This window comes from Pocillopora damicornis, chromosome 3 (assembly GCF_964200805.1).
Source record: "Pocillopora damicornis chromosome 3, jaPocDami1.2, whole genome shotgun sequence".
In the NCBI taxonomy this organism is placed as follows: domain Eukaryota; kingdom Metazoa; phylum Cnidaria; class Anthozoa; order Scleractinia; family Pocilloporidae; genus Pocillopora; species Pocillopora damicornis.
The window spans coordinates 6345237-6359357 of record NC_142672.1 but is presented as its reverse complement, the minus strand read 5'-3'; the positions used below and the strand labels follow the sequence as shown (position 1 = coordinate 6359357).

Genomic DNA, 14121 nt, shown 5'->3' with positions numbered 1-14121 from the left:
TAAAAAGTCCACTGTTTTGCAGTACTTCTTTATTCTACCTTACTTAATCATTTCACCTTGTAATTACTAGAACCCAAATACTTTAAAAATGGATCTCAGCTTAACAGTACAATGCAGAGTAAGTACTGCTTAATATCTGTTATCCTGCTTGACAGTGTTACAATTTTTGGCACTAACATAAATGTACACATTAATGAAGTAAGTCACAGAGAATCAAGTAATTTAACTGAAAGCAGAATATCTTAAGAGACCTTGATCTTAAGGAACCACACTGGGAAAACAAGCTTTTTAATGTGGATTTCAAGTTACTGTATAGCTTTTATTTATCAACAAAATACAAAAGTAAAGCAATTGTTTTCTCCTCTGACATATGAAGACAGTCATTCACCTGCAATGAAACAGACAATACACATTTGTAGTGTAGATAATCTAGTAGAGGAAATTAATAATATTATTCAAAATAAACAGGAATGTCAGACTATGGAATATGATATACAATTTATTTGCTGTTCATGTAAAATTACTGAAATTGAAAGGAAACGTATCTTGAGAAAACACAGGAAAAAAACATATGTATGACAGCATGGAACCTGTTACCAATTGGTGTATTCCGTATTGTTTTCTGTATTGCCAGTTACTCAATCTGTTTTAGCTCAGTTGCTTGGCAAAGCAGTGGTTGTAACAATAATCATTGGAGATTTTATCTTAACTTAAGTATCCCATGAACAAAATAAAAGAGAAACATGTTTCATACATTTGTACAAGGCCATACAGATTGATGAGTGGGATAACATCATGATTATTAATAATTGAAAAAAATAAACAAGTTTCTGGCTGAAACAAATTTTGGCAGTTGCATTAATGTGTATGTAATGATGCCTTCAATGTTAATTATTTTGCAAATAAAGCAAGTTACCTTAAGTATCAAACTTAAACAAAGTATTCTTTTGTTAGAGAGGCCTGTGGTTCTGGACAGAGGTTTTCTGCAAGTATTTACCCTTTGTGGATAATCTACTGGAGGAAATCATTAATATTATTCAAATAAACAGGAATGTCAGACTATGGAATATGATATACAACTTATCTGCTGTTCATGTAAAATTACTGAAATTGAAGGAAACACATCATGAGAAAACAGAGGAAAAAAACATGTGTATGACAGCATAGAGCCTGTTACCAAAGAAAGGTTTCTAGAAGACATTTAAAGAAAATATTCAGCTATGGATGCTAGAAAGAAGAAACGATTACTTTCTCAACTCAATTGTTATGTTTTTGGGGTTTAGAAGAGTGTACACGCACACAAGATGGCGAGTCAACAGCAAGATTATATTGTTAAGAGCACATGGTAACATTACCGCTGCATACTACGCGGGCTCACAACAACGGACAGTCAATACCAAACATCTCCATACTATAACACCTCCCCCTGGAGATTTGTTAAGAATAGCTCTCTCATAAGAAAAATAAACAAATACTTAGTACTAACAAGTCTCCATTTGAGTGTCCCTAGAGTTAAGTATTCTGTGAGTTCATTAGCTAACTAACTATCAGTCAGTAACAACAACAACTGTTCATTAATAATGTTCAGTTCACATCTCCTCAATCAATCTCTGGGGATGTCTGTGAGAGCGGGATGATCGACGCAGCATAGGACTTGTGGAGGCAGGAGTTGTCTCCGATTGAGCTGAGTTATCAGGTGGATGTGAACTGGTTTCAGGTGTGCTAACTGGTTTGGGTTCTGGAACAATTTGGGTTGCCGTCTCCAAGGATGGTACACCAGATTCAGCTGTTGTAGAGTGGGAGTTGTTCTGCAAGACGTCATCCACATGTCGCCTCCAAACTCGCCCATCATCAAGGTGAACTTGGCAAGAGTGTGAAGAGGGGCGTTGTACGACGGTTCCAGGCTGCCACTTTTGCCCTGACGAGTGGTCGCGTGCAAGGACTGTGTCGCCAACAGCAATTTCTCGGAATTTAGCATGTTTGTCATAGTGCATCTTCATCCTTACTTGCTGGTGGGAAACATGAGTGGCGAGGTCCGGTCTCACTAGAGAGAGACCTGTGCGCAATTCTCTTTGTAGAAACAGTGTGGCTGGGGACGAGCCAGTTGTGGCATGCTGGGTGCTTCTGTAAGACAAAAGGAAGTTCTGAATTCTCTGCTGCAGTGTGCAGGATGGATCAGATGATGAGGATTCTAGAGAGCGCTTGAAGGTTTGCACAAACCGCTCAGCTAGACCATTTGAAGACGGATGATACGGGGAAACCAATATCTTCTGGATGCCATTTTGTCTCAAGAATTCCTCGTACTCAGCAGACTGAAAAGGTGGGCCGTTGTCACTAACGATTTGCTTCGGAAGGCCGTATCTTGCAAAAATGTTGCGCATCGCATTGGCTGTTGCTTCAGCGGTGGTGGTTTTCATGGGACCAATCACTTCTGGCCACTTTGAGTGAGCATCAACCATAATGAGATAGTGGTTGGACTGGTGGGTGGCAAAGTCTACATGAATGCGCTGCCAAGGAGCTGTAGGCCATGACCAAGGAGAAAGTGGTGCTGCTTGCGGCGCCCTTCTGGTTTGGAAACACTGCTTGCACCTACGTGCTCTCTCCTCGATGTCGCTGTCTATCCCAGGCCACCATACATGACTGCGGGCAACTGCCTTCATGCGTGCGACTCCTGGGTGCGCCTTGTGTAGCTCACTTAAAATCTGCTCCTGCAAGGAGGGAGGTATGACGGTTCGCAGGCCCCATATCAGACAGCCTTGCTCGACAGATAGCTCATCCTTGCGGAGGAAGAATGGCTTGAGCTCAGGAGTGGAGTTTATTTTGAAAGAGGTAGGCCAACCATTTTGGGTCATCGCGAGAGCCTTAGCTAGGACTGGATTTCTAGCAGTTTGGCCTGCAATTTCTAAGACAGAAACAGGGTGTTTACGTAATTGCACTGCTGAGACCTGGAAGATTTTGTCCTCGACACTGGCATCCTTCCTGTACTGCAGGGGTAGTCTGGACAGGGCATCGGAGCTGGCTACTGCAGCAGAAGGCTTGAATTCAATTTCGTACTGGTACGACGAGAGGAGCAGGGACCAACGCTGAAGACGCGCTGCTGCCAAGACAGGTGTGGCAGAGTCTGGTGCAAAGATCTTTAGCAAAGGTTTGTGATCAGTTCGAAGTGTGAACTTGCGCCCAAATAGGTACATGTAGTACTTGGTCACGCCAAAAATGATGGCTAGGCCCTCCTTCTCTATTTGACTGTAATTCTTCTCAGATGAATTTAAGGACCTTGAGGCATATGCGATTGGTCTCTCGTCTCCGTTGGGGAAACGGTGAAGTATGACAGCCCCTATACCATATTGGCTTGCGTCGCTTTCAAGAATCACAGGGAGACTAGGATTGTAATGCACCAGCACATGGGAGGAAGAGAGAGATTCTTTTGCATTGCTGAAGGCCTCCTCGCATTGGGGGGACCACCGGAACTCTTAATCTTTCTGAAGGAGCTGATTAAGTGGCTGAAGAATTGAGCTCAGATTGCGGATGAACTTCCCGTGGTAGTTTATCATTCCCAGGAAGGCTCTTAATTGGGTGCAGTTTTCAGGGCGTGGTGCTTTCTTTATGGCTTCAACTTTATCCTCCGTTGGGGGTTGACCGTAACAGCATAGTCTCCACATGACCGTGTGGTGCCATCCGCCTTGGGAACATGAACCATGGGTGTTGCCCATTCACTGAATTCGACCTTTTCCACAATACCTTCGGATTCGAGTCGGTGGTACTCTGCATCTACTGCTTCCTGGAGAGCGTAAGGTACTGGGCGGGCCTTGCAGAACTTTGGCTGGGCATCCGGCTTCATCTCCAATTTAGCTGTGATTCCCTGAATGGTACCAAGGCCAGGCTTGAAGACATTAGAGTGACACTGGACTGTGTTGTGCAATTGTGACTTGACCTCCGGTGTGAGGCCTGGGTCTGAGACATGGATGCTACATATTTTCTTCCAATCCAGGTTGACACGAGAGAGCCAATTTCTTCCAAAGAGTGATGGTCCAGAGCCTTTAACTACAAGGAGTGGCACAGTGACACGCTGACTTTGATACTTGAGTTGCACTAAGAACTGACCAGAGACTTGGACTGGGTCCCCTGTGTAGGTGTGCAGGCGTGTATCAGAGGGTTGGAGCTTGGTCTTCTTGAAATGTCTGTTGTAAGTCTCCTGGGAGATAATTGAAACTCCAGCGCCGGTGTCCAATTCCATTAAGATTTGGGTTCCGTTCAATTCAACGGGTACTTCTATGCCATGGTTCTGTGCATTGATGCTGAAGACCGAGAGAGAGAATGGATTTGAAGTGGGGTCGAGTTGTGACGCTTCTGGCTCTGCAACCGTGTGGATCTTCTGAGATTTAGACTTGCATGCGTCTGTGATATGACCCGATCGCCCACAGGAATGGCAGGTATAGTTCCTGTATTTGCACTGGGAACGTGCGTGGCCTGTTTTGCCGCAACTAAGACATTCAGAAGTGCTGTTGTTTTGATTCTGGTTAAGTGGCTTTTTGCCTCGGCCCTCGCACGGAGGCCTGCGTGTTCTACGCGGACGATATGTCTGACGGCCAACAGAATCGAGCTTGTTTACCGGAGTGGCGTCTTTTCGAGAGAATGCAGCGACATCTGTCTCGGCAGCCTCAGCGCCGAGCGCCTTTTTGAGAGCTTCGTCAAAGTTGTGTTCTTCGGTTAACAACTTTTTCTGTATTTCCTTGTTGCGAAGTCCACAGACCAAGCGATCACGTAGAGCTTCATTTAGATGTGTGCCGAAGTTGCAGGTAGAAGCGAGGTGTTTGAGCTTAGCGGTGAAAGTGGAAACGCTTTCTCCTTCGAGTTGAATGCAGTTGTGAAACCGGTATCGTTCTGCGATAAGAAGTTTCTTCGGAGCAAAGTGGTCCTTGAGAATGGTTGCGAGATCACCATAAGTTTTCTCGGAAGGAGCTTCTGGTGAGCACAGGTCCGAAAGGACGTCGTAAGCTTTGGAACCGATGACAGAGATCAGGGTTGCTCTGCGTTTGAATCGTTCGCCTGTATCCGCTGGAACGCCGTTCGCGATAAAATATTGCTCCAAACGCTCCAAATAACGATTGATATTGGTGGAGGTTGGATCGAACTCTTCTATTTTGCCTAAGCTTGGCATGATCCCGTCCTCGTCGCCAGATATGTTATGTTTTTGGGGTTTAGAAGAGTGTACACGCACACAAGATGGCGAGTCAACAGCAAGATTATATTGTTAAGAGCACATGGTAACATTACCGCTGCATACTACGCGGGCTCACAACAACGGACAGTCAATACCAAACATCTCCATACTATAACATCAATGAGAAATTAGTGAAAGCCAGATCAGTTGAATTGTGTATTAACCAGTTTAAGATGAAAATAAGAGAAGGCCCTTATTTTATATGTACTGTCTGTAATCGAATACTCTATAAGAAATCAGTAATTACATGCCTAGACGAGAAGTACCCTTGCCAGACATATTTCATAATTCAACCATCATTTTATGGAAAACAGTATATATGCAACACATGTCATTCAAAGGTTATAAAAGGAAATTTACCGTGCCAGGCTGTAGTGAATGTGTATGTGGATGAAATACCCACAGAACTATCCTCATTAGAAAAACTACGACAAATACCAATAGCTCAACAAATAATATTTGAGAAGATTGTAGTCAAGCGCAAAGGACAACAGAGAAAAATTAAGGGTGCAATATGCTATGTACCTGTAGAATGTGATCAGACATGTAATCAACTCCCTCATCCACCTGATAGATCTTGTATAATAATACTTATTTAGCTTAAAAGAAAGTTACAATCTAGAGGACATGTTTATTTTCAAGCATCACGACCAGAGTTAATACAGCAAGTTCTTAACTGGCTCAAAGTACATAATCATTGTACAAAGATATACTAGTTGATATTAACAATATTGATAGCAACCTCACAACTTTATAAAATGATGCAGACGATAATGATACACATCAACAAGCTACATCAAACAATGTAACAACAGATAGTAGTCCTGCATTGGAGTATGATCGATGCAAGAGAAAATGATGAATTAAATAGTAACGAAGAAGATCAAAGTGCTCTGTGAGCAAACTCGTGAATTGACAGATGACTCATATGATTTTTTGGATTATGTTTAATGTTATCTGGTTTAGGGAATTTTGTGGTTGATTGTCATATTCAGAGTACGAGCAGTAGTACAGTGTTCGCTAATGTAGCAAAGAAACAAAGTAATAAAAATTTTCATTGACAAGTCTGTGCGACCATCGCCGGTCATCGTGGACATGTCCAGGGGCAATGCCACTGAGTAAATTTGAGGTTTTTTCTGACTCGCGGTCATTCTAACTGGCTGAGATGTTTCTCATGGAAACGGTCATAAAATCTGTCACACAATAAACTAAAGTGAAAACAACTGTTAATCTGGTCTTTTTTCGCTTTTGTCGGGAGAAATATGAGTCAAAACATGGCAACAAAGTCTCTCTCCGGTCACAAAACAGCCAAAAGCAGCCATATTTGAAATTGCCCTGTAATGCATTGCCAACTCAGTACTGAATAAATGTATATCGTGTATGCTGGCAGAATGTGTGTTTGCTGATACTTAAGGTGGCTGAAAACGGTTTTTGATACCTGCGTTTCATTCTCCTTTTTCTCTAAAACCCTTGATCCCTCGGTCGCCAAAAATGGCATCAAGCAAGTTAACAACACAGACGTTAGTTTTTAGATTGTTAAGCTGACGTACGTGCCGTTGCCATGGCAACATGAATAAATATAAACAGGCCTTTAAAATTGGTTTTGTTTATTTATAGAAAATCGAGTCATTAGATTCTCTCATAATTTGCATGAACAAGCTTGTAACGATAATCACATGTTAATGCCATTTTGCTAATAATTTAACAGAGACGTTCAAGTATTCCTTGTTGAAGGTTCACTGGAATATCTAGAATTTCCTTTGTTAAAGTTTAGTTTTTCTCAACACTCCTGTTTTTATTTCCTTAAGTATTTTCGCGCCAAATTTCGTGAAATTCTAATGAGTGGTTACCAAGAAATAGGCGTATTTCCGAGAAAGCAATTTTTCATTCAATCCCAATTTTTTACTTACTACGCATGCGCTGCAATTAACACGGTTCTTTCGGTAACAACAAAAAAGTTAAGAATTGCTGGTTTGTTTGCATCGTTATCTTTTCTAACATATCTTTGCAATAAAATATTAAAACCACCAATACACTGCGTTCAATTATAGAAAAAAATAACATAGATGGTGCGGGTGCTGAGTAAATAGAATAATCGGCTGCTGCGATCGAATGGTTTTAGTAAGAGGTGAGGCAGCTGAAATTTTTGAGAAGAAAATCAGCGTTAAATTAGTTAAGACGTTAGTCTAGAATCCAGCCAATCAAATTATGTGTTTTCGGAGCCACGTTTTGCACATGAAAGGCCCCTTTCTATAGGGGCGTGAACGGGAGGTCCAAGGAGCTAAGTTGAGGGGACTAGACTTTAGGGTGTTGTCCCTTGTGGAAAGTTGCCAAAACCTTCGCCACAAGCAGCAATTCATATGACGCAATAAGGCTTAGGGTATGTTGTAAGAATGTCTTCCAAAAGCGGTATAAGAAAGAAGACCAAGGACTGTGGAAGACTTAAACCTGCTAAGCCTGCGTCGGCGATGAACTGGATCAGAAGAGAAGAAACGTCAAATACTTCTCAGAAAGGTGAAGGTTCAGCACAAACCTCGAACAGTGGAAAGCAAATGGGGGAAGGCGAAGGTTCCGTACAGAGAAGTAATGATGCAATGGCGAGTTCATCTAGTGCGCGCGATGAATGTCGTGATGCCATAATAGCGTACGTGCACAAAGTATCGGAGTCCAGAAGGAATAAGCGGAACACTATGGATTATTCGACAATGGTTCTTCAGACCTCAAGTGATACGCAGCTACCCGCGCTGATATACTCGAAGACCAAGAGAAAGCTTTTGGTTGATAGTGAGCGGTCGCGCACGCCAGTAAAGCTGCAGAGATTTACTTACACGTCGGATGGGTCCAAAGTCATCGTCAATGATATGACCAAAATTTCTTCACCGCAACCAACAGAGTACTCGTTTCAATTCGAGGAAGTAGGGAGCAATGATGAGGAGCAGAGAATGGCGGTAAGAGAAATCATTGACAACTCCAACGAGGGAGACCTGATGTCCATCCGCGGGAAAATAGTTGGTGTAGCTGAGCCAACAGTGACAAAATCCAGGGGGCTGAAAGTTGCCAACGCCTTGTTTGCGGACGAAACGGGTAAAATTGAGCTGGATTTATGGGAGGGTCATATCTCCGCTGTGGAAGTTGGCCGTGTGTACACTATATTTCCTGTACAAGTTCGACGGTGGTTGGGCAAGAAGAAAGTCTCTACAGTGGTGAGCAGTACTATCAGAGCGGAAGAGATGAATGAATGTTTGTCAGCAATCCCGCTGGCAACGGACGAAGAAATACGAGGAGGATTTGCTTCAAGCACCTTGACGATCCGAAGTTTTCAGTGTGTTGAGAAAGTAGAGTCGTATCTTCAATGTAGAAAATGTTCCAGAAAGATTCTTCAAGCAATGGGAACCCCTGTTGTGCGATGTGACAGATGCGGCTATTCCATGAGAACTGTGGACTGCCCCGTTCGTCGCTATGCTTCGGTGGTTATGGAGGTTACTGATGGCAGTCCTGTTCACGTTACCGTGTTCAACGATGTTTTGGAAAAACTGGTCCCTGACTGCAAGAATCTTACTGATGGTGAAGTGGAAGAGATGTTGCTGTTAATGGAAAACGTTACGATTACGTATAACAATGACACATGTATTGTCCTAAATGCAGTCGCTGGAAAGTAAGTCCTAGGATAAACAAACTGTGTTGTTGTTGTTCCGTGCCGTTTACATTTCAAAGGACGTGAGGCAAATGTAAGCTTATTTTTATTTTGGTTGTTGTCACGGTACTGCCGTCGTTTTGAACTATACATCACTTCAGCCAGAAGCTCAAATGTTTAATATTTTTCAAATTGTTAGCCTTAGCTTCAAATGGTGTTAAGGCCTTGAAGTTATTGGAGTCTTTTCCTTTGAAAGAGTTTGTCAGCATTCCTGAATAAATTAAGGCTCATTATTACATGTTGGAGAGTGACAAGGGCAGATCTTAAAGGATTTCGCGCAACGTTAAATTAATTTTCGTTGAGTCAACTGATAAAAAGCGCACGAGACCGCGCGACGCTGGATGTTTACTTTTTGGTGGCTTTGTATTATTTTGGCGGGTCGTGCAAGCGTTTGTTTTATGTTTTGCCGCTTGATACTTGGCACCAGTCTTTGCGAGATATTATTTTTTGCTAAGCTAAGTTTCTGGCTCTGGGAATCATCGTTCATTGAATGATAACAATTTCCTTGCAATGCAAATATCCGTTTTGATCTCTCTCACGAAATGAAACGGTGAAAGAGAAATTAATTTATGCCAAATTTCTGTCAGTGCTTTAGTGGTATGGTCAAATGTAGGTTTAAGCCGCTCCAATATGTACTAAAGCGCAGTAAAAGAGAGTAAAATTGTTTTTTTTATTGAGGACTCGAAGTTTGAAAATAAACATGTGGTGTCACGCAGTCTTAGATTTGTCAGTTCCATTTGTTTTGATACTTCCAAGAAGTCTCATGTTGTGAAGGATTGATCGTTTAAATTTTTTATATGGATTTTTCTGCTGTTGTAATCTATATTAGCTTACGGGAGATTCAAGTGCAGTGTTTGAGTTTGCATGGAGATTAGGAAGTGAAGCGAAATCAACAGATGTAAATTCAGTGATTAGAGTATTACTACTTTCCTCTTTAAGATAAGGCTTAATACTCATTTCTTGTTAATTTTTGTTGTACAGTGTTTAAACGAGATCATCTGAGCGTTTTAGGTTTTAGGTTTTTATGGTACAGTCAATAACTTAAAATCGGCTGCAGAAATGACAAGAAACAACGGCAAGCGAAGTTTAAAAAGTTAAAGTATTTAAAAGAGCTGGTCATATCGATTGATTTCAGTGTCAGTTTCTAGTCTGAATCTTTCCGACTGTTACATTATCCTTGGATTTCCCTGTTATGGTTTTGTTAATTTAGAGGCCAGTCAGATTTTACAATTCCTCCTTTACGAATAAGGAGTCTTGGTGTTTGAAATTGTAAATGAAGTTACAATAAAAACAACAGTTCATTGTGAAGTCTCTGAGTTTTTCTGGTGTCACTTTACTTTTTGTACTGAATTTGTTAGGAAATCTGTGATAATAAATCATCTTTCCTTAACACATTGACACGTGCGTGTAACATGTGCCTATCCAAAAGTTAAAATTTTAGAGAAACCGGAAAAGTAAACACAATGCGCAGTAAAGTTTTATAAATCATATTTTCCCAAAAACAAGCTCAGGTGAAAGAAGACCATTTAAATAACTTGCTTTCAACGAAAAAAGGGCATAGGGTAAAACATGGACTGGACCATTTTTTGGACCATTTTTTGGACCATTTTTTGGACTATTTTTTGGACCATTTTTTGGACTATTTTATAGGGGGGAAGCATACCATTAGTACTCAGGGAGGGGTGGGATGTAGTCTACTAGTACTGAGGGAGGGGTGGGAGGCAGAGTGTTATTACTCAGGGAGGGGTGAGAGAAGGACTATTGCTAGGCAGTGAGGGGTGAGAGGTGGATGTAAGAGTAAACACTACTTGTTAATGGAGCTTTTACTCGATCCTACAAATTATCTTCATCGGTTTTTCGACTGACTTTTTGAATGTTCTTCATTTTTGTCGTCTTGCGAAAGCGAAACTGCCACGTGAACACTGGACTTTGATTTCTACTGAAAATATCGCGTTTAAGATCCTCTACTGTTGAGTTATGCCTGTGCCTTTTGAGTCGGCATGTGTACCATCAGTTGCTTCACGGTTCCCTTCGTGTATACAGTATGTAATTACTAAATTTATCGATCTTCCTTTTGTCATTCATCTTATCAGACGAGATCATGAAATTTCCGGTCCTTAGCCCTTAATTTAGCAGCATATAGAATTCACCAGCGCTCTTGCAATTTTAACGTCTATACCTTTACTATATAAAATAATCAGCAAACGATTTCGAAGAGGAATTCATCTTCTCGTATCGAGCAAAAGCACTGCTTTACTTGTAATATGGGAAAGATGGGAAAGCGTAAATATCGATTTTATCTGTTTCGCAAACAAAGGAGTTAATCACCCACACCGGAAATAGCGACCAGGCATTCCTCGCGACTCCCGTACGTTTGCTTTCCAATTTGCCCGGGCCGCTGCCAATCACTTATTGTGAGAAAACCTACGTAACCCGCTAAGTGAAAGTACAGTGACTACTGTTGCTTACCGATATTTTCCGTCGGCAAAACTTAGAAGTACTGTTCTATTGGGAAATTTTATTGTCTGTAGCTTGGATATGTCAGGAGAGTTTCATTGACAGCTGGATTACACCTCATGTTGTGAAACCATTTATAAAGACATTGCGCTTTTGCTTCGCTTTTTTTTGGGTCTATATATCCGCACTAGCAGACAAATTTACAAATGTCCCATCAAAATCAAAGGACAAATTTTGTCATGACAAATTTTTGTTTCCTCTGTTGCATTCGCACTAAAAATGTTGAAGCTGTCAAAAAGTTGTCAAATTCACTAATGGTAGTGTTTACGACATATGATAGACAAGTTTATCACGGTTTTGTTTATTTAGTAGATTTTCCCAAGCTTTTGCCGGGACGAATTTTGTCGGCGGTGCGCTTGAAAAATTTGTCCGCCTCAAAAAATTGTCGAATCACGACCAACCATCCGCACCTGTAAAGTGTTGGTAATGACAGAAAATTTGTCTATATTAACAATTTTGTCATAGGCCCATAGTCACATACAAAAAGGGAAACGTGAGGCACCTGAAAGATAATTCACGAGTATCACTTAGCACTGGCACAAGTCGACCAAACAGGCACACGCATGACTTAACAGTGGAAGATGGCGATATTTTCAATAACAATTATAGTCCAGTGTTTAAGTGCCAGTTTCGCATTCGCATGACAAGAATGAAATAAACGCTAAGACCCAGCACAAAAATTTTGACATAGTAATAATCGGTCGAAAAACCGCTCAAAACAATTTGTATGATTCAATGAACACTCCATAATTAGTAGTAGTTACTCATACATAAACCTCCCACCCCTCTCTGCGTACTGATAGTTCGTCCTCCACCCCTCCCTCAGTAACAACAGTCTTCCTACCATCCCTCCCTGAATGCTGATAGACTGCATCCCACCGACCCCTAAGTGCTACTGGTCAGCCTCCCCCCCTCCTCCCAAAAAAAAAAAATGGTCCAAAAGAAAAGGTAAAAAAATGGTCCAAAATATGGTCCAGTCCATATTTTACCCTCTGCCTATGGGCGTAGGGTAAAATATGGACTATTTTTTTTATCGGGGGGGGAGGCAAAACATTATTTCTTAGGGATGGGTGGGATGCAGTCTCTCAGTTCTCAGGGAGGGATGGTAGGCAGACTGTTACTACTAGTGGAGAAAGAAGTACTACTGCGCAGGGAGGGGTGGGAAGTTGATATACTGGTAACTGCTACTGACTTATGGATTGTTCATTGAATCACAAATTATTTTGAGCGGCTTTTCGACTGATTGTTTGTATGTCAAAATTTTGCGCTGGGCCGTAACGTTTCTTTAATCTTTTGTCATGCGAATGCGAAACTGGCACTTAAACACTGGACTATAATTGTCATTGAAAATATCATCAATTCCATTCCTGTTTTCGATCCTCCACTAAGATATAAGATATGCGTTGTGCCTTTTAGGTCGACTTGTGCCAGTGCAAAGTGATACCGACGGGTTAGCATGAATCATCTTTCAGTTACCTCACGTTTCCCTTTAGTATGTGACAAAAACAACAAAGGAAAGCGCGATGTCTTTATAATTATGGTTTCACAACACGGGGTGCAGTTAATCCAGCTGTCAATGAAACTCTCCTGACATATCCAAGCTGCAGACAATAAAATTTTCCGGGCAGAATCGGTCACATTTACTGACTTCTACCTTTTGCCGACGGAAAACATCGGTAAGCAACAGTAGTCACTGTACTTCCACTTAGCGGGTTACGTAGGTTTTCACACAAGAAGTGATTGGCAGCGGCCCGGGCAAATTGGAAAGCAAACGTACGGGAGTCGCGAGGAATGCCTGGTCGCTATTTCCGGTGTGGGTGATTAACTCCTTTGTTTGCGAAACAGATAAAATCGATATTTGCGCTTTCCCATCTTTCCCATATTACAAGTAAAGCAGTGCTTTTGCTCGATACGAGAAGATGAATTCCTCTTCGAAATCGTTTGCTGATTATTTTATATAGTAAAGGTATAGACGTTAAAATTGCAAGAGCGCTGGTGAATTCTATATGCTGCTAAATTAAGGGCTAAGGACCGGAAATTTCATGATCTCGTCTGATAAGATGAATGACAAAAGGAAGATCGATAAATTTAGTAATTACATACTGTATACACGAAGGGAACCGTGAAGCAACTGATGGTACACATGCCGACTCAAAAGGCACAGGCATAACTCAACAGTAGAGGATCTTAAACGCGATATTTTCAATAGAAATCAAAGTCCAGTGTTCACGTGGCAGTTTCGCTTTCGCGAGACGACAAAAATGAAGAACATTCAAAAAGTCAGTCGAAAAACCGATGAAGATAATTTGTAGGATCGAGTAAAAGCTCCATTAACAAGTAGTGTTTACTCTTACATCCACCTCACCCCTCACTGCCTAGCAATAGTCCTTCTCTCACCCCTCCCTGAGTAATAACACTCTGCCTCCCACCCCTCCCTCAGTACTAGTAGACTGCATCCCACCCCTCCCTGAGTACTAATGGTATGCTTCCCCCCTATAAAATGGTCCAAAAAATAGTCCAAAAAATGGTCCAAAAAATAGTCCAAAAAACGGTCCAAAAAATGGTCCAAAAAATGGTCCAAAAAATGGTCCAAAAAATGGTCCAAAAAATGGTCCAGTCCATGTTTTACCCTATGCCCGAAAAAAGCGATAGATGCATACTAAGTTTTTACTCTAAAATCAAGGTAAAA

General features: G+C 41.5%; 1 long non-coding RNA gene across 1 annotated transcript in view; it reads right to left on the bottom strand.

Moving 5' to 3' along the window:
* The window catches only part of LOC149047990 (uncharacterized), an 80479-nt gene continuing 66358 nt past the window's right edge, over positions 1–14121 (bottom strand). The window contains exons 3-4 of the long non-coding RNA XR_016184922.1: positions 917–1011; positions 1–388 (exon numbers count right to left, since the gene is read on the bottom strand). This is a non-coding gene — a long non-coding RNA (uncharacterized LOC149047990). The remainder of the gene's footprint in view (positions 389–916; positions 1012–14121) is intronic.